The sequence below is a fragment of the Tupaia chinensis genome, unplaced genomic scaffold (genome assembly GCF_000334495.1).
Source record: "Tupaia chinensis unplaced genomic scaffold, TupChi_1.0 Scaffold000429_1, whole genome shotgun sequence".
Classification (NCBI taxonomy): domain Eukaryota; kingdom Metazoa; phylum Chordata; class Mammalia; order Scandentia; family Tupaiidae; genus Tupaia; species Tupaia belangeri.
This window is the reverse complement of record NW_006159934.1, coordinates 6,274,308-6,292,892: the sequence shown is the minus strand read 5'-3', so window position 1 is coordinate 6,292,892 and position 18,585 is coordinate 6,274,308. Positions and strand designations below refer to the sequence as shown.

General features: G+C 46.9%; 1 protein-coding gene across 1 annotated transcript in view; it reads left to right on the top strand.

The window, feature by feature from the left end:
• The first annotated feature begins 1,246 nt into the window (after positions 1-1,246).
• CALN1 (calneuron 1) overlaps positions 1,247-18,585 on the top strand; it is a 579,183-nt gene continuing 561,844 nt past the window's right edge. Inside the window, exon 1 of the mRNA XM_006155014.3 lies at positions 1,247-1,446. The gene's annotated coding sequence lies outside the window, so the exon portion shown is untranslated. The remainder of the gene's footprint in view (positions 1,447-18,585) is intronic.

Genomic DNA, 18,585 nt, shown 5'->3' with positions numbered 1-18,585 from the left:
ACAATAGGCTAGTATGAGGCTGAGCTGCCGAGGCCTCAGCCAAGATGAGGTCACAAACAGACCAGCAACTGCCCAAGGGGGACAGGTGAAAAGAGGCTGTGTGGTGAGAGGGTCTCCAGGATGATGGTCCTGAGTAGGAGCTGCCCCTGATGCAGATCCGCACTCCGTCAAAGGCAGCCAGAGAGGCAGGCAGCTTCCCACCCAGCTTGTCTCCCCCACACAGGGCCCTTACCCCAGGGTCTTCCCTGGCTATGCTGTGTGTCACAACTCTCTTTTGCTAGGTCACTGGTATAAAACACAGGTGTGAGGGCAGGGCGCCTGGCTCCTGCAGGTCTTGTGCCTTTGCATCTGGGTGTCTGGGAAGTAGGCAGGCATGTACATGAGTAGATGTGTGTGTGTACCTGAGCGAGTAAGAGGGTGCACATGGGCAGGCATGTAGGTGTACATGGGAAGATGTGGGTATATGATTAGGTCTGTGTACACACAGGGCAGACATGCATACATGGGAAGGCATGTGTGTGTGCATGGGAAGACATATGTATATGGGAAGACGTGGATGTGCATGGACAGGTATGTATGCACGTAGGCAGTCATATGGTTTTGCATGGGTGGCACGTATATATGGAAAAAAGAGTGTACACAAACAGACACATGTACTTATGGCAGACATGTGTATGTGCATGGTGAAGCATGCGTGTACTTTTGCAGATGTGTGTACATGGGCAGTCATGTGGTTTTTGCATTGGCAGAGGTGTATATGGGCAGGCATGTGCATTCAGATGTGTATACATGCGTGTGCATGGACATGTGCATACAGAGAAGTCATGTGCATGTGCACTGTCGTGTGTGTGCCAGCTTACAGGATGGCTGCTTCCCAGCAGTACTCTCAGGAGAGGAGCCCACAGCCGAGACCAAACTTCTCCCTTTACCCAGCAAGGGTCTAGCCTGGCACTGTGTCTGGAGAGGGTGCCACTGATGCCACAGGCACCCACAGCGCCCAGCCCTTCCCCTCTGGTCGAGGAGACAGCGAGCAGGGCATAGGTTCCCGTGGGGGTGGGTAGCGCGTGGGTCCACAGCCCTGCGGTTCTGTCTCAAACCCTGCAGCCTGAGCAGCCCTGACATCCCCGGCCTCACTTCTCCACCCTCACTGCTCCATCTCCTTGCTGGAAGGAGAAGTCTGCAGGAAGCTTCTCCAGCAGCCGGAACAGCAACGGCAGCAGCAACGGCAGCAGCAGGAGCAGCACCAGCACCCTTCGAATTGGGACTCTAGCCCTTTAAATCTGCTCAGTTACCAAAAAAGAAGAGGCATCAGACCCTGTTAATTAAAGCTCGCCCTGGTCCATCATTCTGAGGAGCTGCAGTGCTCTGCTCCTTCCTGATGGCTTAGAGATTCTCCTTAACTCCCAGCCATGGATCTTGGAGAATGTCCCCCGAGATCAGCCGGAGGTATGATCCTTGCCGATGGCACTCTGAAGCTTGTGTGGCTCTAAATCAATAATACCACTGACTGCATGGACGCTGCCTGGCCCCCCTTTCTTTCCCCCTTCCCTCTTCCTCCTCTCCAATTTTCCAGCTTGTGCTTAGTTGAGACAAATCAAGTTTTCATGGGTTTCAGAGGAAGGGGAGGGAAAGGGAGATCTGGAAGTAGCTCCTAATGTATTTGTTTTGGCCCTGGCTTCACCGGGCTGCCAAAGTGGTTTGGAGGAGTGGGGAAACCTGGTTCTTTCACCTCCAGCTCATGAAAAGCTCTCTCCTCCTGGCAGGGTCTCTTCCCCTGGGTTATAAGGAAAAGAGCATAACCTGGCTTGACTTGCTTCTCAAATCGATGACCTGCCGCTAGATCCGAAGATGGCTGTGTGGCTGCTCCCCCGTATTATCGGAAAACTCATTCCATACAACTTTCTCCCTGTAAATTGTCCCAGAGGAAAGAACACTGCCGACACCTGTCCCCATTCCGTCTCCCCTCCCCTTCACTCTGAATGCTGCTTGGGTTAAAACACTTGCTGTAGGATTTCAGGAATTCCTCACCCCTTTCCCTGTGCCTTTTGAGGAAACTCACTTCTAGCAGAGTCTAAGGTTCTGTTGCAAAGAGTTGTTTTTATTCAGGAATCTGCTCGAGCTTGGCAGAGAGAGGGAGTAGATTTATCTTCTTTGCACATTGCATTTCGTAAATTGTACTTGGGCCCAGAGAATATCTATCTGCAAATCCTTCATTGATTTGTTTTCGCCCCCACAGCTTCCTTCTGGGTGAAATACTCGGCTCTAGTCATACCCAAAGGAAAGGTTGCCTTTCCATCAGCCTGACACGACTTCATAGATGGCCCTGAAAGCCAGGGCCTGGCAGAGGGAGCCATTTTCACGGTCCTGAGTGACAGTCCCCAGGGTCTTAGGGCATGAGTCCATGTGGCTTGGGAAGGAACTTCCAAAGGCTTCCAATCTCCCACCCAAGAGAGGAGCTTAGGAGGAAAAGCACTTGCACTGATTTTTCCAGAGGCTTTAAAACACGCCGGATGATTAACATCACCTTGCGAGTCTTAAGAGGGATCTGAGCCAAAACCCAGCTCACACGAGTGGGGATTTTCCCCAAAAGTTATTGCCTGCAGAGTCCAAAACTGTTTACAGGAGCAGTAGTTACTGTGTGGGCAGTTGAACCCTTTTCAGGTCCCCAGCAAAGGCTGGGCACTTTCTCTGGGTGAATTTTGTGGAAGTCAGTGTGTCTGCTTCCCAAGCACCGGTGGGTGCAGTGCAATTTGTATTAGCAGAAGAATAAAACTCTCAGCGTGGCAGCAACTCTCTGGTTAGGAGAAACTGTTCAAAGCCTATAAAAGAAGCACTTTATGGAATTCCTAATCACTGTGCCCATTCATCGGTGGATTTGAGTGGTAATTTGAAGATTCCAAAGAAGGAACCCAGGCAGAGATGTTTCCTGCAAAGAGAAAGTCAGTACAAAGGCCTGGGGTGCACAGGGTGCAGACAGGAAGCCTGAGGGGTTGGGGGGTGGCAATGGAGGCTTGGCGCCCTTTGCCAAGGCTGTGCATTGTGCTTGTGTGAGAATGCTTTCATGGAGGGTCAAGTTCTGACCTGGAGTCCAGACTATAAGCAGGAGTGTGGTCATGGTTAGCAGTAGCGCTCATAGACAGAGGGTCCAGTGCAGAGGGACCTCCACCCACCTTCCCACCCCTACCCTCCACACAGCTATGGGCACCTCTTCCTGCCTTCTCTCTCCAGCAACTGGTAGCCCAAAGGCTACAGGGTCTCTGCCTCTCTGTGCATTATTGATCAAGAGTCAACACCCGTTTTCTATTTCTGGGGGAACGGGAAAGAACCTAGGCTTCACAAAAGAGGTCTGGGATAGATGTCACTATCTGTGACTGGGGACTGATTGAGACCCGTCAGTAATAAGTAAATAAGTAGGTTATTTCTTTGTGTTAATTTTTCTTTTCCACTTAATAGTGTGTGTGTGTGTGTGTGTGTGTATCTATTTGTTTTTAATTTACCGAAGGCTGTTGCTTTTCAAGGAGTTGTAAACAGATCCCAGTGGAGTTTGTTTAGACTGAGCAACTTTGTATAGTTTTGTGGTCCATTGCTATACTTTTTTTTTTTTTTAAATTTGCCTCTTTATTCCATGACCAAGAGAGAAACAGAGAGACACAGAGCCAGGCATATCCCCGTCAGGGTCCTCATGCTGTGCCTCACGCCCAGCTTCAGTCCGCCCAGGACTGTGGGTATCTGAGTACCCATGTATTCAGAGGGATCTCCGGAAGCAAACCCCAAACCTTCCCATGTGGGTCAGCCTCACAGCGCGTTCTGTTACTGCTGCTACCACCGTCTGGTTGGAGTTCATCTAACGGCCTTGGAGAGCTCTCGGATTACCAGGGTGGCAGAGGGGAAGGGGCATGGCCTTTCATTGGAATCTCACCTCCAACACTTACTAGCATGGGATCTAATGTCATTGATCCTCAGTTTCTTCATCAGTAATATGGTAAATCTGTTAGGATGAAGTGGACTGACTTAGCCACAGTCTGGGTATGCAGTGGGTACACAGACTTATTTCTTGAATCTGTCACGGCCACCTTCAGTTAAGTAAACGTTAATGGAAGTGGTGGAACCATTGAAATAGTTACAATGACTCCTTCACTGGCCACTGGCCCATGCCTTCCATGCTATTACACCTCTCCCAAGGGTTAGCCCGGAGCCTGGTATGATGGTGAAGCTATATAAGGAGTTTATTGAATGAATTCAGGATGGTCTGTGGACATTTAACCTTCAACATAGGGGATTTTTAATGACTAAGCAAAACCAATTCTCACTCAGTTTACTTAAGAAATACAGCTGAGCCAGACAGATCAAAAAGCTCGTGACTGTAATAAATGTGGACTGAAATATATCCATTTGTGGGGAAATTTGAAGTGCAATTAAAAACTGTCTCTTGCGTGGGGCCTGTACCAGGTGCCCGTGGACTCGAGGAGTGGCCTTGGCGCTGCTCTGATTGCTAAGGATGCTGCGGGGACTGCACCCTCCCCCTCATGTGCTGCTTCCTTTCTCATGCTTTGAGGAAGAGAAGAGGCTCTGAAAAGGGAAAACAGCTCGGGGTGAGAAGATGCACTTAAACTGTCTCTCTGGTGTGTAGAGCGAGTCCATCACTGTATTAGCCAATTAATTAGACCTTGATCTGTGTGTGGACACTTAATACCTATTGGAGAGAGTCACTGATTAAATATTTCTCAAAGAGAAATAATCATACAATAAATACAATCTCTACTACCTCTTATGCACGGAAGGTCTCCCCAGCCACGGGCTGGGGTGCCAACATGAGGGCCGGCAGCCTGGTTGTCCCGCAGGGGTCAGGTGAGAAAGAGCGGCATGGTTCAGGTTAGAAAGAGTCTGCAATGCAGACTGGTGCAGGTCCTGAGAGGCACGACTCCAAGGGACCATGGAGTGGCGCAGTGGAGTGAGCTCAGGGAAGTCTTTTTCTAAGCTAGTGACCTCTAAACTGAGTCCCCAAAGAGCTGGTGTGGGAGAGTGCCAGGGTGAGAAAGTTGCTCATGCAAAGATACGCAAAGAGCAGAGTGAAAAACCACGGTAGGGCATGCTAGCGAGTCCATCTGGCTGTGTTATGGAGGGCAATGTGGTAAGAAAGGAGGCTGGAGAGGTGGCAGTGGCCAGATCCCGAAGGGCCTTGGGTACCTGCAATGGAGGGGACTTTATTCTGTGGAGATAAAGAGTCACTGAGTGATTTGAAGCAGGAAAATTACTTGGGAAAATGGAATTCAGTAAATAGGTATGGAGTGTCAATCTAGTGCCAGGCTGGGTTCTAGGCTCCAGGGATGCAGCAGTGAATAAATCCAACAGAAATTCCTGCTTTTGTGTTCTTTCATCCAGCTGAGAAGATAAAAAATAAGCAACAGAAAGGTCAATTGTGCTTAGCATGTTAGGCTGTGGCCCACGATACAGAGAGAAATAGAGCAGAGAAGGAAGACGGGGTCCAGGGGTGGTGATGGGGCATGGGGGTGTGTGCCATCCTCAGTATGGTGCAGGGGAAGATGCTGTAAAGTGGTCGAGCTAGAAGAGAAGCTCGCAGTGGCATTGTAAAACTTTAGCTTTGACTTGAGTGAGATGGGGGCCAGTGCTGGGCTCTGAGCAGAGGAAAAACATTTTTAAATGATCCTCCCGACTGCCATGCTGGGAAAAGGCTGGATGTGGGTGAATGTGGGAGCAGAAAGACCAGCCAGGAAGTGAAAATGTAATCCAGGTGAGAGGTGGTAACGGCTGGTTGAGGGGGTCACAGTGGAGCTGTAAAAAGCACTAAGACGCTGAACCTTCTCTCTCTCTCTCTCTCTCTTCTTTTCTTCATTTTTTTTTTTTTTTAAGGATGGAGGCAAGGGGTTTCGCTGATGGATTGGATGGCTATGTCAGAGAAGGAGATGAGTCGAGGATGACTCAAGCTGCTTCGACTGTGGGTGGAGCAGGTTTGGGAGGAGAGATGGAGTTGGGTGTTTCTCATGTTGACTTTGAGACGTCTGTTGAGGCTCCCAGTGGAGATGTTGAGTAGGCAGCCTTGGGTTCACGGGAAAGAGCTGGGCTGGAGACAGCCTCAGGAGTCTTCAGAGTACAGATGGCATTGAAAGCTCTATCAGATGAGCTCATCAGGAGACGGATGAGAGATGGGGAAGACTAAGCACTGACTCTGAAGCATCCCAGCTATTTACAGGTTAAAAGGATGAGGAGAGGGCCGATTCAATGGCCTGGTGGTTAAGGTGAGCCAGATCTTATATGGCTGACTGTGATTCAAATCCTGGCTCTAACAGCTTAAAGAACCTGTTAAGTGCTCGTGTGTGTGTGTGTGTGTGTGTGTGTGTGTGCATGTGCGTGCATGCCCAAGGAAGGTTCTAACAAGGTGGAGAAATGAACAGGGGATTGCAGTGTGCTGATGCCCTGTGGGGTAGGGGGCAAGTTTTCTCCCTCTCCCTCTCCCTTTTCCTCTCTCTCTCTGTCTCTGGCAAGAAAGCACATGCTCTCTGGCAACTTAAAAAAAAAAAAAAAGATGAGAAAAAACACTCAAAGAGACCAAGAAGAGATATCTTTCCTGTTCAAGAAAATTTATTTCTTTCCTATCATCTATCTGCTCTCCTCCCAAAACAAGACTCATAGATCACGTTCCCCATTTTTAACTTGTCCCTTTCTCCTGACTTTTCCCACTGTCCTATAGATCTGCTCAGATCTCTCTCATCTCAGAAATAACCCTCCCTTGACCTCCAAGTCCTTTCCTTTTTCCTTCTACATTGCTTTTTTTCCTTTTCCTTTTCAGAACAACTTTTCTTTCTCTTGACATTAATCAAACAAGTGCTATATGCCAGGAGTGAAGGATGTAGAGACAAACGACAGAGTTTCCCTGCTTGAAGGAATATCTCGTCTACCTCCATAAGCATTTTGGATGTGTCCAAGTATTACGAAATATAAAATATATAACTATGGATAACAAAAATCTGTACCAGGGGAAATACAATGTAGAATAGAGGAGTAAGATTAGAAAAAAACAATAGAATGCAGAAATAAAGGTCCTAAGTTTCTGTGAGAATTAAGCTACCAATCTGATCAGAACTTTCTACTCAAACAAATGAAAAATGAGGATTCTCTGAACATTTCACTGAAGTGCAATATACATTAAGAAAAGTTCTCATGCCATAACTACATGGCTCAGTATGTCCTTATAAACTGAACCCCCTACTAGCTGACATGCAGATCAGGACATAGGACACAATCTGCTCCTGTGGCCACCTCTGTGGATCCTTGAGTTGGTACCCTCCCCAAGGACTGAAGTCATCCATTTGCCTATTTCAAAGTTTTAGGGAATTGTTCCCTGAGTTTCACTGTCCATGAGATGAAACGCTAGTTCCTCAAGGAGAACAAGAGGTTTTTTTTTTTTTTTTTTGCATTTAATTATAAAAGAATATTTTCTTCTGGCGTTTTATTTAAGGGATGCTGACAAGATGAGGTGACCTATACCTTGTCTATTTCTATGCCATATGTTGGATAGCATACAAATATACTTGTGCATGTGATGAAACACACATAGAAAATGGCAAGGATAAAGAAAGGCAAAGAGTGGTGATGATTTCTCACCATCTGAAGCCTGGCAAGAGGTGATCAGAAGGCAGAACCTGGAGAGGAAGAGATGGCTACCGCCAGAGAGATCCAGCGATGCCAGGACTGGGAGTGTCCCTCCAGCCACTTTCCTGGAGTGTTGGAGGAAGGAGGTAGACACCAGATTGAGGGAGGAGGCCCAGGAAGGAACTGGAGCTTTGACATGATGCCTTTGAGCTGAGACCACTGTTTTTTTTTTTTTTTTTTTTTAGAGAGATTTTCACTGTAGGGCGCGTGCGTTCGCCAGACAGACAAGAGAGACATAGAGACAGAAAGCGAGAAATCACCCCCCAGGGGGGATGGTCACGCCGCAATCCCTTCTCCTCCATTCTCCTCTCGGGATCTTGGGCACGCACGCACACGCGCCCGGCGTGAGTTTTAAGCCACTGGGTCCGGGACACGAACCGCGGTCGACTACGTGGGAATCCAGCGACATAGCCATTACGCTAACTGCTGGTTCCCGAGACCACTGTTTTAAGAAGGTTCACTCTCTAGAGAAGGAGAGAGAAGGTGGCAGGTACAATGAACTGCAAAACCTAAGGGAAGGGTTGGTTTATTTTCTCCATAGAATGGGCAGCCAAATCATGTTTCTGGAGAAATACTAGGTTGTCAGAAAAGTCGTGACGTATTTTTCTGTGCAAAAAGGCATCATGGCTTTTCCGATAACCTAGCAGATAGTCAAGAAGTAGAGGCAAAAGATAAAGGAGAGAGAAGAGATCATTAAAGAAGCAAGGACCTAGATACATTGTGATGTACACACATGCACTCACGCACACACACGCACACACACACACACACACACACACATGCACACGCACACGTGCACTGACTCAGCCCAACTCGGTTTCTCCTCTTCTTTAACTTTTGCCTGTCAGGGACCTTCCTTTCTTTGCCATTGTTCTCCTTGCCTGGAAGAGCTGAGTGAGGTCTTAGCAACACCCCACTTGGGAGGGGTCTCTGGTGTGTGATCCACTCAGTCCTCTCTCTAAAGACAGAGGCACTGCAGGAGATCTGTTGATTTTATTGCAGCCACCAGTCCCAGAATGTCAGAGCTGCAGGGAGCCTTCGTGAGCATCTAGCTTTATTTTCCAAATGAGGAAACTGAGGCCTAAGGATTCCTGGCAAGGTTAAGAGAGCAGAGCTAAAGCCCAGATCTCTGGACTATTCGTATTTCCTAAATTCTCCCTAGTAGTCTCTAAAATTTAGATTTTAGCATGCATCAAAATCACCGGGAGGGTTTGTTAAGACACAGATTTCCTGGGCCCCACTCTCTCTGAATTCTGATTCAGTAGGTCTGGAAAGGGGCTGAGAATGGGCATCTCTAATAGCCTTCTGGGGTGATGCTGGAGTGGCTGGTCTGGGGCCCACACTTTGAGAGCATTGCTAGCGAGCTGGGCAGGGTGGGCAGGAAGAGGAGGAAGGTGGAAGAGGAGGGAGAGAAGTTGAGCCTGGCCTCCGGGAACTTACCCTTTGGCCTGATCTCATCTCCCTCAGGTCAGGTCGGAGTGAGGTGGGGGTGGCCAGTTACCTGCCAGGCAGAGGAACCATTCTGCCTCCAGCCACCCAGAGACATGAGGAATGCAGCAGGGCAGGCTGAGCTCTGAGGCTAATCCCAGGAGAGTCAGGCTGTCATTAAACACGGCACAGCCTGTGCTTGTACGCCTCTCCGCCCTCCTGTGGGGGAGAGGACCCCAGGGAAGCCGCCACGCCACTCCGACCCAGGCTGGGAAGACTTGCAGAGCTGTGGTTCCCTTCCAGCAACTCTGAGAGCTGCGCCCCTCCCCGCTGGGTGTGACCAAGGTTCCTCTCCAGCGTTTTCCATTATCTTGGCACTCAGAGCATATGTCAAGTGAATTCTGTGTCTCTGGCAGGTTATTACGCGCTGAATTAGTGTGGTGAAATAAAAACTATAATAAAGCTGTACCACACTCTTAAATTGTTAAAATTTATTATAAAATGTGCATAGTTATTAACTGATTTTTGCCTGTGTGCATTTGCCTGCGCCTGAAGCCAAGGAAGATGAAAAGTGACTCTGTCAAAAGGAGGCCACGAGTTGGCTTGTGGAATTCTCCGGAGAGTCCCAAATGGGACAGCAAATTCACAAATCCACGGAAAGCACTGCCAGCCCCTGGGTGATGGCTGAGGACTCTCCAGGCACTTCCAGGCTGCAAATCTTGGTCCCGAGAAGGAAATCCATCTGTCCACTTCAAGGAGACCTGAGAGTCTGAGGGAGGAGGGAGAAATGAGGTCTTGGGTTGCTCGGAGTGTTTACACTGCTCCGAAGGCATGTTTAATCACTCTGCATCCTGGGAATGTCTGAGCTCAGGAGAGCTGCTGCAGGTGGACTTCCACCACATTCCCTCCTGTCATCTCTGCAGACCCATTTTCTACTTTACTTTTTGGGAGCCAAACGACAGAGCCCAATTTTCCTGTTTGGACTGTCACCAGGAAGCTGGTCGCTGGGCTGTCCAGGTCTCCTGGACAGTGCAGGTGCAGGTGAGAGTGTTTCCCTGCTGCTTCTCTCTTCCAGTAATTAGAAAATAAAGTTCCCTCCATTGCAGAGAAAGATGCTCTGTGGGTATCTTAAATGCAGGAGGTGACTTATTTTGGAAAATGAAATTCTTAGAGTTCATTCACTGATTTCTTTTGAGAGAGAGAGAGAGAGAGAGAGAGAGAGAGAGAGAGAGAGAGAGAGAACGAGCCCTAACAGAGTCCCCATAACCACAATCCACCCCCAGACTCAGCCAGCCCAGAAAATAGGCACGTACTCATGTACCTGGTGTGCTCAGGGAGGTCCTGGGATCTGAATCCAGGACCTGTCCCCTGTCATTACCATGGTGCCACTGCCTGGCCCCCAAAGTGAATTTTGAAACAGATTTTGGGTTGCTATTTTAACCCTGCCTTCAAGCCCCTAAGACATGCCTTTGAGCCATCGACATCTTCCTCATTGGTTCACTAGCCCTGGGTAGTAAATCACTACCAGCAGTTTGCAAATATACCTGAAGCTCCAGATGCTTCTACCAGAGAAGAAAAGAGAGAAAAGCTCAGGATGTTTCTCAAATGAGAGTTCTTGAGTCTCTACCACTGTGCCCTGGAGTTGCCTGGAGGGTCTCAACTAAATAAACTAGATTTCCACGTAGAGCCACAGGCACTGGCATGAGGTGCTGGGTGGGAGAGGCAGTGTTGGACTGATCTCGGAGGGCTCCCAGCCTTGCCATGACCTGTGTGGGCCACGGTGAACTGTAAAACCCAGGGCCGAGAAGCCAGACACCTTGGTTTCACTGTCTCTTCCGGGGAAGATCGTCTTCTAGCCTGTTTCTAGTTAGTTCCCATTTCTACAGCGTGGCTGATCCTTAAACTGCAGAGTTCATCATCACAGTAAGCTGGGGAGTAGACCTCTGCATTAAGGTCTTGCTTTCTCACGGATGTATGGCTCTTGCTGGGACAGTATTCATCTATTTCCTGACCCTGGACAGCGAGGCTGCCACCTGAGTGAGAAGGTAGGGGAGGGTGACCTATATCTTCAAGACGACTGCACTGTGCAGATTCTTTTCTCCCTTGTAGTCATGGGTTTGGAGGAAAGAGGAATTATACCAGCAGAAATTTAAGATACCTAAGCTCCAATGAGATTGTCCAGCACTGTGAATCTTCCCTTTTCTGCTCTTGAGCCTAAGGGAAACCCACAGGGAGTGAAAGGAGAGTAACAAATGTTTGGATTCAAACAGAATGATGGCTTTATTCCTTTCCCATCTCCCCTTGGCATGGCTATGCCATGTACATGGAAGATAACAAGATTACATGAATACGTAATAAAGTGAAATCTAGTTAGTTCATCAACACTGCTTCTTTGGCCAGGCAGAGTGATTTCCTAGTTTTGCTGATGTGTGAGCTGGTGCTTGCTGAAGTGGATCATAAAGTGGCCAACTTATGTGAGCCAGGGTGCACTGCAGAAACCCACAGTTAGGATCCACTTATATATTCTTCACCTTGTTCCAGAAAGAATGCAAGGCAATTTGCAAAGATGCATATCCGATTGCAAGATATAATTAAATGAAAACAAAAAAATAAATGGACAAAGGAAATAAGACAAAGAGAAAACAAGACTGGGAAAGCAAGGCTGGAGCCAGGAATGCGGTGAGGACTCAAAATTCATGACATCAGATCCTGTGCATTTGCTGGAGGTAGAACTCTGGGGTGGTTCTCAGCCAGCACAGAGAGCGAAATAGTCCCTTATTGCAGACCCAGCGTCCCTGGGATAAAACCCAACCAGCTGCTCAATTGTGCCAAGAGAGGTTCCTCCTGTTCCAGGAGGCAGAGGGAACTATTCCCCGTGGGTCCTTAAAAAGAGGACATGGTCATGTAACAGCAGTGTCCTGAACGGCCTTACAGCCCATATGGCAAAGAGGTAATAGGGCTGTCTCTGGCAACATTCCTCAAGGTAGGGGGATGGTTAGGGAGACAGAGCTGTCCCCAAACAATATCCGAAAGTCTGACTTAACGGGAGTTTAGGTTCTCTGTGATGGGCTGCCTTTCCTTCAGTTCATCTGCCATGATGAGTGATCCCATGAAGTGGTGCCAGCGGCTGCCACAGTGTTTAAGGTGTGTGCTTGTGTGTGTGTATGTGCACATGTGTGTGTGTTGGTGGGTGAGGGTAAATGGTGACATGTACTGACCTGGGTGCATCCCCAACTCTCTACTTGGTTTTTGTCAGTTTCATATTGAGCTTCCTTGTAACATTCTACTTTAAGAAAAGGGTCCTAGGCCAGCAGGTGGAGTAGTGGTTGGCTGTGGTGCCAGACTCCCATATGAATGACTGGAGTTCGAGTCCTGGACTGGTGGTTTGGAACTCATGTTGGGCATGTGTGCATGTGTGCTCAAAATCCTGGGAGGAGGATGGAGGAGAAGGGCTTTCAGTGTGACCATCCCCCGTGGGGGGTGATTTCTAGCTTTCTGTCTCTCTGTATCTCTGGTGAGTGCACATGCCCTATTTATCTAAAATCTCTCTTAAAAAATAAAAAAGAAAGGGGTCTTGTACTATAAACAATAGCTTTACAACCACAGTTTAGAAAGATAGACTGGCTCCCCTCCGTGGATAGTTGTAATGGCATGAGTGCTGAGCGGTGAATTTTGAGGTGATTCTCCTTGACAAGTCCTTGGAGGCAGTTGCTCTGGGCTGCTGGTTGGGTACAACCCCATATGCTTTAACAGTTGGTGGAGCAGGAGGTGGCACTGAAATCCTCTTTTGAAAACTAAAGAGGTGACCAGGACACCTTCTGGAACAGGACACTATTCAGGATGCAGCTACTGCCAGACCCTTTTACTAGAGCCGGCAACTCTTCTGATTGGTTGGTGCTCAGCTCACCACCCAATAAGTCGGTTGGTCAGTGCCTGCACCCTATAGGCTGTTCAAAATATATTGAAAAATCACCTTGCCTGCAAGCAAGCAAAGAAACTCCTCTCAGAGAATTTGCAATCCCCTGTGAAGTCCAAGGAAAAGGTATGACCACTTTCCACACTTTGGCCATGAATGAAAAACTTCTAATCCAGAAAAAATTTGAAGCATGTGAATAAGACATCTACCTAGGTGATTAACCTCTCTATAAAAATTCATTAAGTTTAACCTGAAAAACATCATAATTTCCTGGCATATCATTCAATATAAACTGGCCCCAAATTAAACACCTAGACCATGGAATAAGTTAATCTTATATGTATATATTTTGACTCTAAGGAAGTTAAATGAAGAATTTTTTTTTTTTTTTAAATGATGACATTGAGTTTAAGAAGAGCTGAGCTGCATGCTTTCTCTTTGGCAGGGATTAGAGATCAAAGCCCCTTGTCTCTAACAGCCATTGCTAATTCCTGACCATAAAACTATGGGCTCTGTTACAAAGAGAAGAATGATCACTCTGTTCTCTGTCAGTGTTCAGTTGGTCTAATAGGGGCCTCAAATCATAAAGGTAGAAAACAGAGAAGGAAAAAAATCCTACTTTATACCATGCTTGTATTTGGGGGCTACTGTCTGTCTATGCAGCATTTGTTTTTCTAGATACAGGGAATATACATAGGAAAGAAACTCAGTAAGGTTCCTGCTCATACAGAGCTCACATTCTAGTGGTTAAAGACAGATAATAAAAACTTAGCAAACACAGCCATCCCTTGGTATCCTTGGGGAATTGATTCCAGGACCCACAACAGATACCATAATTTGAGGATGCTCAAGTTTCTATAAAATGGTGCAGTGTTTGTAAATAACCTAGGCACTTCCTCCTGTACACTTTCCATCATTTCTAGATAGTTATAATCCCTATTGCAATATAAACACTGTGTAAACAGTTGTCACACTGCATTTTTTATTTTTGTATTTTTTTAATGGAGTTTCTGTCCACTTCAAGGAGACCTGAGAGTCTGAGGGAGGAGGGAGAAATGAGGTCTTGGGTTGCTCGGAGTGTTTACACTGCTCCGAAGGCATGTTTAATCACTCTGCATCCTGGGAATGTCTGAGCTCAGGAGAGCTGCTGCAGGTGGACTTCCACCACATTCCCTCCTGTCATCTCTGCAGACCCATTTTCTACTTTACTTTTTGGGAGCCAAACGACAGAGCCCAATTTTCCTGTTTGGACTGTCACCAGGAAGCTGGTCGCTGGGCTGTCCAGGTCTCCTGGACAGTGCAGGTGCAGGTGAGAGTGTTTCCCTGCTGCTTCTCTCTTCCAGTAATTAGAAAATAAAGTTCCCTCCATTGCAGAGAAAGATGCTCTGTGGGTATCTTAAATGCAGGAGGTGACTTATTTTGGAAAATGAAATTCTTAGAGTTCATTCACTGATTTCTTTTGAGAGAGAGAGAGAGAGAGAGAGAGAGAGAGAGAGAGAGAGAGAGAGAGCACGAAACAGAGTCCCCATAACCACAATCCACCCCCAGACTCAGCCAGCCCAGAAAATAGGCACGTACTCATGTACCTGGTGTGCTCAGGGAGGTCCTGGGATCTGAATCCAGGACCTGTCCCCTGTCATTACCATGGTGCCACTGCCTGGCCCCCAAAGTGAATTTTGAAACAGATTTTGGGTTGCTATTTTAACCCTGCCTTCAAGCCCCTAAGACATGCCTTTGAGCCATCGACATCTTCCTCATTGGTTCACTAGCCCTGGGTAGTAAATCACTACCAGCAGTTTGCAAATATACCTGAAGCTCCAGATGCTTCTACCAGAGAAGAAAAGAGAGAAAAGCTCAGGATGTTTCTCAAATGAGAGTTCTTGAGTCTCTACCACTGTGCCCTGGAGTTGCCTGGAGGGTCTCAACTAAATAAACTAGATTTCCACGTAGAGCCACAGGCACTGGCATGAGGTGCTGGGTGGGAGAGGCAGTGTTGGACTGATCTCGGAGGGCTCCCAGCCTTGCCATGACCTGTGTGGGCCACGGTGAACTGTAAAACCCAGGGCCGAGAAGCCAGACACCTTGGTTTCACTGTCTCTTCCGGGGAAGATCGTCTTCTAGCCTGTTTCTAGTTAGTTCCCATTTCTACAGCGTGGCTGATCCTTAAACTGCAGAGTTCATCATCACAGTAAGCTGGGGAGTAGACCTCTGCATTAAGGTCTTGCTTTCTCACGGATGTATGGCTCTTGCTGGGACAGTATTCATCTATTTCCTGACCCTGGACAGCGAGGCTGCCACCTGAGTGAGAAGGTAGGGGAGGGTGACCTATATCTTCAAGACGACTGCACTGTGCAGATTCTTTTCTCCCTTGTAGTCATGGGTTTGGAGGAAAGAGGAATTATACCAGCAGAAATTTAAGATACCTAAGCTCCAATGAGATTGTCCAGCACTGTGAATCTTCCCTTTTCTGCTCTTGAGCCTAAGGGAAACCCACAGGGAGTGAAAGGAGAGTAACAAATGTTTGGATTCAAACAGAATGATGGCTTTATTCCTTTCCCATCTCCCCTTGGCATGGCTATGCCATGTACATGGAAGATAACAAGATTACATGAATACGTAATAAAGTGAAATCTAGTTAGTTCATCAACACTGCTTCTTTGGCCAGGCAGAGTGATTTCCTAGTTTTGCTGATGTGTGAGCTGGTGCTTGCTGAAGTGGATCATAAAGTGGCCAACTTATGTGAGCCAGGGTGCACTGCAGAAACCCACAGTTAGGATCCACTTATATATTCTTCACCTTGTTCCAGAAAGAATGCAAGGCAATTTGCAAAGATGCATATCCGATTGCAAGATATAATTAAATGAAAACAAAAAAATAAATGGACAAAGGAAATAAGACAAAGAGAAAACAAGACTGGGAAAGCAAGGCTGGAGCCAGGAATGCGGTGAGGACTCAAAATTCATGACATCAGATCCTGTGCATTTGCTGGAGGTAGAACTCTGGGGTGGTTCTCAGCCAGCACAGAGAGCGAAATAGTCCCTTATTGCAGACCCAGCGTCCCTGGGATAAAACCCAACCAGCTGCTCAATTGTGCCAAGAGAGGTTCCTCCTGTTCCAGGAGGCAGAGGGAACTATTCCCCGTGGGTCCTTAAAAAGAGGACATGGTCATGTAACAGCAGTGTCCTGAACGGCCTTACAGCCCATATGGCAAAGAGGTAATAGGGCTGTCTCTGGCAACATTCCTCAAGGTAGGGGGATGGTTAGGGAGACAGAGCTGTCCCCAAACAATATCCGAAAGTCTGACTTAACGGGAGTTTAGGTTCTCTGTGATGGGCTGCCTTTCCTTCAGTTCATCTGCCATGATGAGTGATCCCATGAAGTGGTGCCAGCGGCTGCCACAGTGTTTAAGGTGTGTGCTTGTGTGTGTGTATGTGCACATGTGTGTGTGTTGGTGGGTGAGGGTAAATGGTGACATGTACTGACCTGGGTGCATCCCCAACTCTCTACTTGGTTTTTGTCAGTTTCATATTGAGCTTCCTTGTAACATTCTACTTTAAGAAAAGGGTCCTAGGCCAGCAGGTGGAGTAGTGGTTGGCTGTGGTGCCAGACTCCCATATGAATGACTGGAGTTCGAGTCCTGGACTGGTGGTTTGGAACTCATGTTGGGCATGTGTGCATGTGTGCTCAAAATCCTGGGAGGAGGATGGAGGAGAAGGGCTTTCAGTGTGACCATCCCCCGTGGGGGGTGATTTCTAGCTTTCTGTCTCTCTGTATCTCTGGTGAGTGCACATGCCCTATTTATCTAAAATCTCTCTTAAAAAATAAAAAAGAAAGGGGTCTTGTACTATAAACAATAGCTTTACAACCACAGTTTAGAAAGATAGACTGGCTCCCCTCCGTGGATAGTTGTAATGGCATGAGTGCTGAGCGGTGAATTTTGAGGTGATTCTCCTTGACAAGTCCTTGGAGGCAGTTGCTCTGGGCTGCTGGTTGGGTACAACCCCATATGCTTTAACAGTTGGTGGAGCAGGAGGTGGCACTGAAATCCTCTTTTGAAAACTAAAGAGGTGACCAGGACACCTTCTGGAACAGGACACTATTCAGGATGCAGCTACTGCCAGACCCTTTTACTAGAGCCGGCAACTCTTCTGATTGGTTGGTGCTCAGCTCACCACCCAATAAGTCGGTTGGTCAGTGCCTGCACCCTATAGGCTGTTCAAAATATATTGAAAAATCACCTTGCCTGCAAGCAAGCAAAGAAACTCCTCTCAGAGAATTTGCAATCCCCTGTGAAGTCCAAGGAAAAGGTATGACCACTTTCCACACTTTGGCCATGAATGAAAAACTTCTAATCCAGAAAAAATTTGAAGCATGTGAATAAGACATCTACCTAGGTGATTAACCTCTCTATAAAAATTCATTAAGTTTAACCTGAAAAACATCATAATTTCCTGGCATATCATTCAATATAAACTGGCCCCAAATTAAACACCTAGACCATGGAATAAGTTAATCTTATATGTATATATTTTGACTCTAAGGAAGTTAAATGAAGAATTTTTTTTTTTTTTTTAAATGATGACATTGAGTTTAAGAAGAGCTGAGCTGCATGCTTTCTCTTTGGCAGGGATTAGAGATCAAAGCCCCTTGTCTCTAACAGCCATTGCTAATTCCTGACCATAAAACTATGGGCTCTGTTACAAAGAGAAGAATGATCACTCTGTTCTCTGTCAGTGTTCAGTTGGTCTAATAGGGGCCTCAAATCATAAAGGTAGAAAACAGAGAAGGAAAAAAATCCTACTTTATACCATGCTTGTATTTGGGGGCTACTGTCTGTCTATGCAGCATTTGTTTTTCTAGATACAGGGAATATACATAGGAAAGAAACTCAGTAAGGTTCCTGCTCATACAGAGCTCACATTCTAGTGGTTAAAGACAGATAATAAAAACTTAGCAAACACAGCCATCCCTTGGTATCCTTGGGGAATTGATTCCAGGACCCACAACAGATACCATAATTTGAGGATGCTCAAGTTTCTATAAAATGGTGCAGTGTTTGTAAATAACCTAGGCACTTCCTCCTGTACACTTTCCATCATTTCTAGATAGTTATAATCCCTATTGCAATATAAACACTGTGTAAACAGTTGTCACACTGCATTTTTTATTTTTGTATTTTTTTAATGGAGTTTTTTGGTGTATGTACATATTTTTGATTTGTGGTTAGTTGGATCCGTGGATGCAGAACTCACAGAAACAATTGAATCAACTTGAGGTTGGTGTTCATGAATTACCTTTGCCCTTGAGGATGGATGACATTTTCTTGTTTCTTTGTACATCTAGTAATTTTGTGTTGCACCCTGGACTTGGTGAAGGACAAAACAGGGTTGGCTCTGGGTTCTGCCAGGCTCATCTGAGAAATATGGAATTTGTGGGTAGTTTTGTTTGTTTGTGTTAGCAGGGAGTCCACTTGGCAGCTGGGATGTCTATTTGGTTCTCTTAGGCTCAGCAGGGCTGTTTGGAATCTGTTTCATGTATGTGTGATCTTGGGATCAATCAGAGGTTCAGCA